Genomic DNA, 10,635 nt, shown 5'->3' on the forward strand with positions numbered 1-10,635 from the left:
CCTGTTTACTAAATAGGTGCTTTAGCCAACTAAGCCATGGTGCCTGCTAGTGGTCAAAACATGGTGTCTGCCCACACTTGACTTCTTGCCAGACCCCACCCAGGCCTGACAAGTTTGCTCATGTTTGGATTCTGCAAAGCAGAAGAGCAGGTGAAGTTTTCCTTGCAAGCTGTGTGTGTGTGAATCTTTGGCCAGGGCTGCACTACAAAGTTATTTCAGCAGAATTATATTGCTCAGGCATGTGAAAAACACACTATACTCCCTCGGTCGGCAGCTATTGGCGGGTGTACACACTGCAATGCCACGTCTAGAGACAAAACTACCCTGTTTTGGTGACAAAATAAAACCACCTCGATGAGAGGCCGAGAGCTTTTTGCTGCAAACTTAAATCGACAAAGTGTCAGTGTAAACACTGCTGGTCATTATATCACCATAACTGGCCTCCACCAGTATCCCACATGCCCACCGTGAACTGGCGGCCCTGCATTCCTGCTACAGAGGCTGGTCCCCTCCCCTTTCATCGCTCCGGGAAGCTCTGACAGCTGAACCTGCTGCTCTGCTCCGGCAGCAAGGAGCAAATCACTGCTGTGGAATGCTGCTCTCTCCCGCACTACCAACGCAGAACAGGTGGCGGGAGCTTCCTCATAGTGGGGGGGCATTGGTGTTCGAACTGTGGTGCCCCCGTGATGCCCCTTCCCCAGGGCCCCTCACTCACTCTGCCCCTTCTCCCTGAGACCCCACCCCACCCTCCCACCAAGGCCACACCCACAGAATGCCTCTTCCCCCCAAGACTCGGCCTTGTCCCCCCCCTCCATTGTTTGTCCTTATGGCAGGTAAAAAGTGACGGGGCCTTGGCCCTCTAAACCCCCTTATTCTGGCACCACTGACGGAGCTAGGCAGGCAGCATTGTGTGTGTGTGTGTGTTTGTGAGAGAGAGAGAGAGAGAGAGAGACTGCTGTGTTGTGCCAGTGAGGGAAGTGAGGGCTGATGTTGGGGTGGATGTCAGGACTGTTCCCCTTCCCCTGACTCAGGACTGGTTGCTTCCCACAGCTGTCTGAACTTAAATACAGCGTGCCCACACACTCACTCTTCCGCAACACACACACTCCCCCAACACACACACTGTCTCTCCCCTCCACCACGCTCTTTGTCACACACTTTCTGCCCGCCATGCACACTGCAGTTGAAAAGCAGCTGGCAATCTAATAGGATGCCCATGGAACAATGGGATAGAGAAACCTGCATCATGTGATGCTGTACCGGCCCATGAGGCATTGCAAACCCTTCCCAAAGCACTCTGTGGCCAGTTGCACAGTGGGATAGCTACCCAAAGTGCACTGCTCTCTGTGGCGATCCGAGAGCTCCTAGCATGGATGTGCTCTGGTGACACAAGCAGTCTAGTGTAGACATGCAACAGCGGTTTAATTAAAATGCTTTAACAAAAGCAGCATAGCTCTGTAGTGTAGACATAGCCTGAGAGTGAGACAAGACCCAGATGCCGTTAGCACCAAAGATGCTCAGGCACTGAAGCTAAAGAGCCACAACTTCCTCCATAGCTGGCAAGATTCAAACCTGCACAGGAAGACTCCATTGGAGTTAATCATCATCTTAATCACTCAGCCACAGCTACTTGGTTTATGTAGTTTTCTAACTACACTCTAGTTCTGTTCTCACTGAGTGATCATTTCCAATTATTTCTTCAGACCAGCTTCCACAGCACACTCACTGCTGTGCCATTGTGTGTGTGTGTGTGTGGCTGAACAGCAAGAATTCCTGCTCATTTCCTTTCTGGCTGGAGAATGATGAGAGTGTGTTTGTGATTAATGATGTTGCTGTAGATTGTTGTCTATTTCCTGCCTTGATAATTCAGACAGTCCCTTTCCCGTCGTATCCCCAGTACTTCAGTGATTGCAATAGCAGGGGGCAGGTTTTCTCTGGGGCACTGAGTTTTGCCAGGGGGTTGGTGGCTCCTTTCTTTCTTCACCTTGGAGTAAACTCAGCTTTTTATTCCATCCTTGATGCTTCATGAATAACAATAGCAGCATGAAGAAAGAGGTGGGTAGGGTGGGTCTCAGGGGAGGGAGAGAGGTGTGGGTGGCGGGCAGACCTTGGGGTAGAGAGTGGAGAGGCATGAGCAGCAGGTGAGGAGGCCTCGAGGGAGGAGAGGAGTGAGCCAAAGGTGGTCCAGCAGGCCTCAGTCAGAGGCAGAGCGGGGGAGGGAAGTGGCCAAACAGGAGTGAGGGTGGAGCATAGGTGGGGCCTCAGAGGGAAGAGAAAGAGCAGGGTGGAGTAGGGAGCAGTGCTATAGTCCAGCTACCGATGGCCGCCCCACACACACTTTTAGGGAGCTTCCAGAGCTCATGCCCAGCCTCCCCAAATGCAAGAGTCATGGGCCACCTATTCTCTGGGTCTTCACTTACCAAGCCCCTCCCAAGCTATGTTGATGGGAGAAGCCCTCCTGTTGACACAGTGCTATCTACACCAGGGTTAGTTTAATATAACTGCATTGCTCGGGGCGGGGGTGTACATTTTTTACACCCCTAAGTATTGTAGGTACACCAACCTAATTTTGTAGTGTAGACCTGTGCAAAGAATCACACACACACACCTTGGGAGTAAAACTTCACCTGCTCCTCTGCTTTACAGAATCCAAACACAAGCAATGCTTGTCAGGGTCCTGTGGGGGGTTGACAGGGAGTCAGGTGTGGGCAGACAGAAGGCTTTAGGCTGAGGCAGGTGCCATGGCTTAGCTGGCTAAAGCACCTGTTTTATAAACAAATGATCCTGGGTTCAACTCCCAGTAATTCCTTGTTGAGTGGCTTTTGGGGCTGCTATTGGCTACTGTCAGAAAACAAGATTGAAAGCTAGCTGGACCTTTAGTCTAGCCCAGTGTAGTTTTTCTTATGGTTTAAATGACACTCACAGGCACTGATAACAGAGTTACTGAAAGTTTGGGAATTAAGAGCTGATAGGTCAGTGGTCCAATCCCCTCACAGATGACCCCCTCCTTCTGGGACAGGGACAGTCTAAGCTCTCACACCAAATGCTCATTGTGGCTGCCAGAATATATGGGCAGCTCATTTAGTTTACGCCGAGGGTTGAGTCCTGCTTAGTGCACCGTGTGAATCCTAAACCACCCTTTGAAATAATGAATGCAGCAGGATGTGTTTTGTCACTGCCCCAAAGCAGACAGACCAGTGGAGAAATGCCAGTGAAATACTTCACTGTGGTTTTACCATTTCCACTTGCTAAACTCCCTCCCAACCTTCTGGGTTCCTACAGCAGGGTACTGAGCCTGAGCTGAGACACGTACACTGCAACTTTAAAGCCCAAGCCGCTGTCCTGGATTAATCCAACACAGGCCAGCCATAGGTGTTTTATTCCACTGTAGACGTATCCTAACATTATGTTTACACAGCGATTAAAACACCCAGGGCACCTGTCTCAAAGCCCAGGTCAACTGACTCATGCTTATGGGGCTTGGGCTGCAGGACTATAAGATTACAGTGCAGACATATGGGCTTGAGCCCAACCTCTGAGACCCCACGAGGGGTGAGGGTTTCTGAACCCAGGCTTCAGCGCGAACACAAATATCTGCACCACGGTTTTGAGCCCCACAGTTTTAGCTCCATGAACCCACGTCAGATGACCCAGGCCAGCCATTCTGCAATCTTTATCCCAGGAGAGATGGACTCTAAGGGTACGTCTCCATTGCAATGTCAGCCCAGGTGTGGCACGCTGTGCTCAAAGCAGCACCCTGGAAGCCCCATATTCACTCTCATATAATGATGATATGGTTTGTACAAAGCCTGCCTTGTGAGGATGGACACTGCTTGACTCACATCATAGCAAAGGAGCTTTCTAGCAAGTTGGAAGAAACTATGAAAGACGGGAGAGACATCATGACTTGGCTTCTCTCCCTGACAACTCAATACCTGGAAACACATCTGGAGGACAAAGATTGAACTGAAATAATGCAGATATCTGAAGAGAATAATAATAATACATTCAAATCAAAGTCCCCAAACAAACTAGTATTGGCTTTTCAGCAGAAAATTTTCAATGTGAGGGATTTTGTTTTCCCAGTTAGACCTTGCCAAGCGAAGCAGAGAGAAAATGTTTGATTTGCTTCCTTCAGAACAGCTTGGCCTAGACACTCTAGCTGTGGTTCACTGTTGTGGCCTTGCTGAGGTGGGGGCATTTTAATAATTTGGGGAGGTCTCAGGGTGTTTGAGGAGATTATGAGGACGTTACCTTTTGAGATTAAAAACTAAGAAACACAGAACTCTTTTAGAAATCTGGGGTTTAGACATTTTATTTAAAGCAGAGGAGGTCTGAGTTCCTAAGAAGGTTTTTGTTTGCAGGAAGCAACCTGGTTTGGTTTGTTATTGTACTAAAGGGGAAAGAGTTGTTTGTCAAGGAGGGGGAAAGACTAAATGTGCCTGATGAGGGTTCAAACACAGGCATGCAGAGCACAATGGATTAGCCATCCATCACCTTAACCACACAGCCACCTCATCTGAGTCATCAGGAAAGGGACAGGAGGTGAAATCTAAGGCCAGCAGAGATAGGGACAATATGGAGCTTTTAAATACTAAGCGTAAGCAGGGTCTGAATGAGCTCTCCCATCACATCTAGTGATGAGCTGGGGGAAAGACTTCAGGATATGACCGTGTTCGCATAGACACGCCTAATCCGCCTAGGTATGCAGCATGATGGGACCAGTGTAGCTTTGCCAAAATGACCAGTTTGGGATGGTGTTGGGTTACAAATCACTTTACCATTGAGTGGAATGAAATGTTATTATCCTGCCTGAATGAGTGAAGGGCAGCAGAACATACCTAGTCCGTCCTGATGGAGCGCTAGGTGGGTGAGGAATACCTTTTATTGGACTGCATAGAAACAATTGAGGACGTCACTCTAAACCAGTGGTCCCCAAACTTTTCACATTGTGCCCTCTTATCCATGTCTGTGGCCCCTTGGAAGCCACAGTCAAGGACCGGGGCTTGAAGTGGGGCAGTTGATTCCTGGTGAGAGGGGTGTGGACAGGGGTAAGGGAGATAAGGCTGGTCCAGGCTGAGGGTGGGGTTGGGGAAGAGCTGGGGAAGAGTGGGGCTGAGGGCTGCTCCCTCCCTGCCCTCCATGGGGGCTGGCTTAGGCCCTGAGGTGCCCCAGTGAACCTTCCTCTGTTCCTCCTAGGAGGCATGCCCCACATTTTGGGGACCAGTGCCCTAAAGTGACCCCTACTCGCTAAGCAGGGGCTAGTGATGCCAAAGCCCAGGGGAAAGGAGAACAAGGGCAGTGGCCCTGGCACCGGAATCATGGCCCTGAATCCCCTTCTGCCTGCGGCCCTGCCCTCTTTCAACCTTTCCACACCTTCCACCCATGGCCCCATCCACTAGTCACCTCTGTTTCACCCCTTCACCCACTGGCCCCCCTCCCCACTGTGGCCCTGAGACCAGAGGAGCTCTGTGCCCCTGCTCCATCCCCCACGCTGTAGCGGGGAGTGAGAGCTCCTCCAGCCCTGGGACCAACATAGGGGAGACTTTTCCAGGGGGCCTAAATTGGCCGGGGCCCCAGTCATGGGCCTCACTGCCCATGTGACAACTCGCCACTGCCCTCTTAATGACACAAGGTTTGGGGTGGCTTAGCCTCCCTGAGCTTCCATTACGTGCCATCCATGCTATCATTGCTCAGTGTGTGACCAGTATCTCTGTGTTCTCTGCTGTTCATGGTGGAGAGCTGAGCTGGTCTTAGGGGTGGGCCACCCTGGCAGCCGCCCAGGGCACCCAGTGCTCAAAGGAGCACCATGTGGCAGTGCAAAGGTGCACACTGCCAGTGTAGAGTCAGAAACTGCTGCCTGGGGTGGCTCCCAGATTTCTCCCTGCTTCTTCCCAGCGGAGGAACATCATGGGGAGGGGGAAGTGGTGACACACAGATACAGCTTCCCCTGCAACATTCCTCCATGGACCCATAGAGGATTTGGGGGGAGCAAGGAGCAATACTAAGTGCTCCATGTGTTCTGGTCACTTTCCCCACCTGGGCTGTGCTGCTGCTGCTCTCTGCCCTGCCCTTATGCAGCCCGGGTGAGGAAAGTGACCTGGATGCAGGGATCTCTGATGTTGCTCCTCCCTGCCCCCCCAGAGCTCTCAAGGGGTGCATGGAGGAGCAGCTTTCCAGGGAGCAGGCAGCAATGCCAGCTGCTCCATGCACACAAGTCAGTGTCCCCACGTGAGTGCAGGAGGGGCGCAGGGGTTGGGGTGAAGGCGGTGTAGGAGGGGGGCAGTGGCTGGGGGCACAGGAGGGGAGTGCAGGAGTTAAGGACAAAGCGGACACTGTAGGGGTTAGGGCACAGGAATGGGCAGGGGTTAGGGGTGAAGGAGGCACAAGGGTTGGGAGTGCAGGAACTAGGGGAAAAGGGGGATTGGGGAGCCCACAGGGGCCAGGGGCAATGGGGATGTGCCAAACTGCAAGTTTTGCCCAGGGCGCCATTTTCCCTAAGGCCGGTCCTGGTGGGGTGTTTCCCCATTGATAACATTTCTTGCTGGGAGGGAAGGAAGAGAAAAAAGGTGTTTTCTGTCTGTTTTTTTCCTCTCCATTTTTCCCCATTCCTTCAATTCCAGAATCCTCCCTTGTATTTCAGACTGGGATAAAAGGCAGCTCCAGACTTTCCCTTTCTCCCTTTTGGGAAATCAAGTTCAAGTTTTTACAGGGAGCTAAAGAAGCCTCAATGCTACATCTGAATTAATATCACATTTCCCACTACTTGACAGAAACAAATGTCATTTCAATCCCAGGTGAGTCCACTTCAGTCATTCCTCAGCCTGATTCTTTCACCCTCATGCCTTAGGGCATTGCAACACTGTGTGGGCATTTCGTTTCCCTTCACAGTTTCATACAGAGACACAATTTCCTTTGCACAGATCCATGATCAGCAAAACCTCCCTGTGTCTCTTGTCTGAGCCAGGACATTCAATTGTATTGAAACCTTCTCTCGTGCAATGGCAATGGTCAGACAGAGGGGACGTGGCTACCTTCAGCCCTGACAGTGAGATATTCACTCTCCTCTTTCTTCAAGCTGCAGTTGTTATTCCATAAAACATGAATCATGGAATAAAAAGCTGAGTTTAGTCCAGGGTGAGGAAAGAAAGGAGCCACCACCTCCCCAAAAAATCTCAGTGCCCCAGAGAAAAGTTGCCCCTGTTATTGGAATCACTGATGTGCTGGAGATATTTTGGGAAAAGGGACTGTCTGAATTGCCAAGGCAGGGAATGAACAATCTATAACAGTGGCTCTCAAACTTTTGTACTGGTGACCCCTTTCACATAGCAAGCCTTTCAGTGCAACCCCCCTTATAAATTAAAAACACTTTTTTATATATTTAACACCATTATAAATTCTGGATGCAAAGTGGGGTTTGGGATGGAGGTTGACAGCTCGCAACCCCCCATGTAATAACCTCGCACCCCCCAAGGTGTCCTGACCCCCAGTTTGAGAACCCCTGATCTACAACAACATCATTAATCACAAACACACTCTAATCATGCTCCAGCCTGTAGGGAAATGGTCAGGAATTCTCGCTGTTCAGCCATGGCCACACTTACAGAGCTGCACAGCAGTGAGTGTGCTGTGGAAGCTGGTCTGAGAAAACAATTGGAAATGACCATTCAGTGAGAACAGAACCATAGTGTAGAAAAGCCCCTGTGTTAAGTGGTTATGGCTGACTGCTTAGGGAGATGGGCTAGAACAGGGGTAGGCAACCTTTCAGAAGTGGTGTGCCAAGTCTTCATTTATTCACTTTAATTTAAGGTTTCGGATGCCGGTGATACATTTTAACATTTTTTAGAAAGTCTCTCTCTATAAGTCTATATTATATAACTAAACTATTGTTGTATGTAAAGTAAACAAGGTTTTCAAAATGTTTAAGAAGTTTCATTTAAAATTAAATTAAAATGCTGATTTTATGCTGCCAGCCTGCTGCCAGCCTGGGGTTCTGTTCACCTAAGCTGGCAGTGGGCTGAGTGGGGCCTGCGGCCGGGACGCCGGCTGGCAAGGGGCTGGCAGCCAGGACCCCAGACCTGGGGGGGTTCAGGGGTCAGGGCAGAGGGCTGGGTGTGTGTGGGGAGGTTCAGGGGTCAGGGCAGAGGGATGGGGGCTGTGGGGGTGCAGGGCAGAAGGCTGGGGGTGTGGGAGGTTCAGGGGTCAAGGCAGAGGGCAGTGGGGATGTGGGGGTTCAGGGGTCAGGGAAGAGGGCTGGGGGAATGGGGGTGCAGGGCAGAGGGCTGGGTATGTGTGGGGGGTTCAGGGATCAGGGCACAGGGCTGGGAGTGTGTGGGGGTGCAGGGCAGAAAGCTGAGTGTGTGTGGGGGTTCAGAGGTCAGGGCAGAGGGCTAAGGGGTGTGGGGTGCAGTGCAGAAGGCTGGGTGTGTGTGTGGGGGTTCATGGGTCAGGGCAGAAAGCTGGGTGTGTGTGTGTGGGTGCAGTGGTCAGGGCAGAGGGCTGGGGGGGTGAACATGCAGGGCAGAAGGCTGGTTGTGAGGGGGGGGCCGGGGATAGGGGGGGGGGGGGGGGGGGGGTTCAGGGGGTCAGGGCAGAGGGCTGGGGTGTGTGGGGTGTGCAGGGCAGAAGGCTGGGTGTGTGGTGGGAGTTCAGGGGTGTGGAGGTGCAGGGCAGAAGGCTGGATGTGTGTGGGGAGTTCAGGAGTCAGGGCCGAAGGCTTGGTGTGTGTGGGGGGTTCAGGGGTCAGGGCAGAGGGCTGGGGTGCTTGGCTCGTGGGGGTGCTCCCAGACCCCTGCCCTGAGCGGCTCACGGCAGGGGGCTGGAAGGGATATGCCCTGTTCCACCCCCTTCCCCAACGTTCCGTCCCTACCTCTTCTCTGCCTCCTCTACAGAGCAGCGAGCATGCTGCCACTCATCCCCCATCCCCCTCGCAAGGGCGATCAGCTGATTGGCGCAGGGAGAGGGAGAGGGAGGAGGGGGGCAGGAAAGCACCACGCTGGGGGAAGAAGCGGGGGAGGGGGAAGCTTGGCTGCTGCAGGACCAAGCTTCTGCCTCCTGCCCCTGCAGGGGAGAGCAGTGGGCGGGGGGGGCTGAGTGGGGCTGGGACATCAGCAGCGTGCCACTCAAAATCGGCTTGTTTGCCATGTTTGGCACGTGTGCTGTAGGTTGCCAACCCCTGGGCTAGAAAACCATGGGTGTCTTTCTGTGAAGGTTTGATTCTTGCCAGCTAGGCAAGGCTGGTGTGTGGTGTCTTCATGGCTGTACTTTCAGTGTCTGATCACCCACGGTGCCACAGGGAGCCAAGTCTAGACTTATTCAGAGGCTAAGGACAAGTCAACATTTGAAACATTGAGTCTACATTGCTGCAGTTCAGCAATGGAAATGCTCTATACCAGGGTTTCTCAAACTTCATTTCACTGCAACCCCTTCTGCCAAAAAAACCTTACTACATGGCCCTGGAAAGAGGGACCAAGCACCAAGCCCCTCCACACTGGGCAGAGGAGGAGGTCAAAGCCTGAGCCCCACCCCAGTGGGAGGAGGGCAAAACCAAAGCTTGAGGGATTCAGCCCTGGGTGGTGGGGCTCAGAATTTTGGCTTCAGCCCCAGGCCCCAACAACTCTAACACCAGCCCTAGAGACCCCATTAAAACAAGGTCATGACCCACTTTGGGGTCCTGACTCACAGTTTGAGAACCACTACTCTAGGCTGATGGGAGAGAGTTTTCCTGTCAGTGTAGTTAATCCACTTCCCCAAAAGGTGGCAGCTATGTCAGTGGGAGAAGCTATATCAATGGGTGTGCAAGCTGTGGTTTTTACCACATTTAAGAAGTTTAATCAAACCCATTTTTAAAACCACCTGTGGTCTGGGAATGGCAAAGGAGCTCGATGAAGCAGGATCTGTACTTCAAAGTCCTGGAGATCACAATTCCATATTACTGCTGTCATGAGGGTATAGCTCAGTGGTAGAGTGTTTAACTACAGATCAAGTGGTCCTTGGTTCAAACCCATGTGCCCTCTTATAAGCTTTTTTTTTTTTTTTTTTTTTTTTTTTTAAAGGAAAACATTTTCATTTCCATTCTCCATTATGTTCAGGAGCTCCACTATACGGGGATGCTTGAAATGAATGTAAACACTCAACATTTTGCTGTCCAAATGCATAAAAACCTAGCAAACCTGTCCATTAGCTGAAATCAGTTCCAATCCTCCAAGTGTCTAGTTTATGTTTTCATCAATTAAACAAAGGTATAATATGAATGTACATTTGCAGATCCCTCTTCTCCATGGGCTATGTTCTGCAGAAGAACAAGAACCACATCCAGTTGCAGTTCAGGAGTCTGATGAGCAAAGGCAACTTGGTGCAAGTCACCAGCACCTTGGCTCCTTCACATTCAACCAGCAGCTGGGCCTCCAGGACAAGGAATGAGAAGACGACAGTGGCTGTGAGCAGGAAAATAGCCACCAAGAAGCTGGCTAAAGCTGTCAAGATCCCCAGGAAGGTCACCATGTCCATGTCTAGAATGTGGTTGTGGAGATTAATGGAAGGAGGAGGCACATGTCAGAGCCCTAGGGGGGCTCACGTCAGGGCCCTAATGGGGCTCTGGGTGATCGCTACTTCCCACCACCCAACACAGATGTA

General features: G+C 51.5%; 1 non-coding gene across 1 annotated transcript; it reads left to right on the forward strand.

Annotated features, from left to right (window-relative positions):
- The first annotated feature begins 9,944 nt into the window (after window positions 1-9,944).
- TRNAC-ACA lies at window positions 9,945-10,016 on the forward strand. The gene has a single exon. It is a non-coding gene; the product is annotated as a tRNA-Cys (tRNA).
- The last annotated feature ends 619 nt before the right edge of the window (window positions 10,017-10,635 follow it).

This window comes from Trachemys scripta, chromosome 25 (assembly GCF_013100865.1).
Source record: "Trachemys scripta elegans isolate TJP31775 chromosome 25, CAS_Tse_1.0, whole genome shotgun sequence".
NCBI lineage: Eukaryota > Metazoa > Chordata > Testudines > Emydidae > Trachemys > Trachemys scripta.